The sequence below is a fragment of the Empidonax traillii genome, unplaced genomic scaffold (assembly GCF_003031625.1).
Source record: "Empidonax traillii isolate 1590-97213 ecotype Southwest subspecies unplaced genomic scaffold, ASM303162v1 scaffold926:size687835, whole genome shotgun sequence".
NCBI classification, from domain to species: domain Eukaryota; kingdom Metazoa; phylum Chordata; class Aves; order Passeriformes; family Tyrannidae; genus Empidonax; species Empidonax traillii.
Window position 1 is genome coordinate 237671 of NW_020956119.1, and position 2602 is coordinate 240272.

General features: G+C 31.6%; 1 protein-coding gene across 4 annotated transcripts in view; it reads right to left on the reverse strand.

The window, feature by feature from the left end:
• The window catches only part of PAN3 (poly(A) specific ribonuclease subunit PAN3), an 83767-nt gene that overhangs the window by 29430 nt on the left and 51735 nt on the right, over window positions 1-2602 (reverse strand). The window lies entirely within an intron of this gene.

Genomic DNA, 2602 nt, shown 5'->3' on the forward strand with positions numbered 1-2602 from the left:
TAGGAGTATGACTTCTTCTTCGAGGAGCAGGAGATGTATGAGGAGTTATTTTGGGAGAATGAAGAGGAGAAGATCCTGCTGACAGTGACATTCCTTAAAAAAACAGAAGAAGATATTCTTGATCAAATCTGTCCTTATGAAAATTAAGCAATTTGAAAAAACCAGCCCTCACTACCAACAATATTCTAAACAGGTGAGACACTTAAATCTTCATATAGATATAGAAATCCTTAAAAAGTAAAATAGTAAGAGCATGACTGAACAGATGTATTTTCCCAAAAATCTCTGCTTAGTTCAGAGAGATAGAGCTTGAGAACTTATAATATACCCAGGAAGAACTGAAATGAAAAACTCAGAAGTAGTTGAAGGGGTGAGACAAGTCAAAATAATGCTGTGTCTAGAAGACAGTTTATTAAACTGCAAAAAGATAAAATATTAATGACTGTGTGAGTGTTCACTTAACAGCTACGTGAGCAGTCAATGGAGTTTGCTAAGCTGTAACTCACTTCACCTAATTATTTATGTACCTTTTATTAGAACTAACTCCACAGCTATGAATATCTCCAGTAACTATGCACACAAATAAACAATATGCTACTTTCAATAATTTCAGGGGAGTAATTACCTATTTTCCCATAATTATTATATTCAAAAGTCATCATCCAAAAGTTCTATTTGATATGCAAAGATAGGTAACATCTCATGATATAAAGTCTATTAGACATTTGTGCTGAGATTTTCTAATTTATTTGAAATTATTTTATTGAGTGGCATTCACCTTCAACATTAGAGGGGCAACTCAACTGAAACCTGAGAAACTCTACTTCTAAACAAAGTGCATCAGTGGGAAAAACAGGGGTAACTTTTTGCATACACACCTTTTAGTTACTTCAAGTTATTGCATTCAGAATTCTCAGATCTGCATATTTAAAAAAAATTAGGTGTCAAACAGACATTATAGGATGCTGCTGAGGAAGAGATTACCCTTCAAAAAAACTTCTTGCGGAGTTACTTCCTAGCAGAAGATCTGAGATATTCAGGTGTTCAAATTAACACCAACGAGAGCATCTTTGAAATTTAGTGTTGTTCAGTTCAGATTGGGATGTACTTTCTATTCTTTACAATCAGAATTATATTAGTCATATTAAATTGGCTTTTTCAAAGGACAGAAGACACACAACTTTTACATTTAATGTTCTATTAACAGCTGAGAATTATTCTCTAATTAAGAATTCTGTTAACTATTACTCAGATATTTACTTAAATTATTTCCTTGAACTCTGGTAACCAGAATAATTTAAGCAAATATCCAACTAATAAAGGCAAGAGCAATTTTTTTTGCATACACACTTTTTAGTTACAAAAACTAGTTAAGTTACTTCAATCATAAATTACTGTAATGCAGAGTTCTCAATATGCATCATCAGCAACTTGTAGAAGTGATTTTGCACTGGTGTCTTGTCCCTAAAGTAGTTGTATCCCTCCTACATTTATTTTTTCTTTTTTAATACAAACAACAAAAGCAAATAACAATTTCAGTATTAACAAGTTAAGCAGTAGTTTGGGAAACACTATTTTCAAGCTGTGTTATCCTAATGTTATTTCATTTAGCTCCACTTATTTACTACTTTGACATCTCAAAAACTATGCTTATTAATTCAGCACAATTCTTTCTTTTGTTCCCGAAAAGTGAATAGTTCCAACTAAATAAACAAGATTTTCTTAAACAAAGTGTGGAAAAATCTTATGTCTTTCTCTCTTTAGTTGGGTCTCTGAAGTCATTTATTCTTTCTACAAAAATGTAAAATATAAGATTATGAAAAATGTAAAAATAGAAAGTCTTCACTCTTCTAGGCCAGAACTTTCCTTTCTATTAATACATGTAAACGTGTTTACACACACCTTGTAGATAAGCAATATTGCAGAATAATTGCTTGCTGATTAGTGTACTAACTTAAAACATTAATTATAATAGGCACTTCTAAATGGTAATATAAGTAGTCTCCTAAAAATCTGTTTACAAATTAACTGTATGACTGTACATGTTACACATTTTGATAGCACCATTTTATGCTACAAAAGAAAATATATTTTCATTAAGGTAAAAGTTGCCTCCAGTGACTTAGTAACGCTTCAATGCACTGGGGAAAAAGACCAATTCCAAAGGACACAATGTGTTAGTATTAAAAGTTGAGATGATTAATTAAAGGCCATAAAGCTGAAGTAACTCTACATGTTCAAGGGCTTTTCTTCATCTGGGGAAAGTTACTGACATGCCTTTTTCACTCTATTCCAATTAAACAGTGTTAACTGAATCCCTGCAAGCATATAATCTCAACCAAGACAGGAATAAGTTCAAGAAACTTTTGTTTCAAAAAAACATTCAACTGTAGGGATCATGAAAAAAAAAAACCAGCAGTCTCCATATATATTGACAAAATATTAACTGAAGACTTCTCTACTTTAAAATAAACACTTTATGTATAAGACAGCATACAGTAAATATTATTTTTTAAAAATGAAAGTGAAGACTTGCAACTCACTAAAATTATACTGTGACCTTCTACTGCAAGTTTCTCAGAAGAAAAGAGATCTCTAGTGG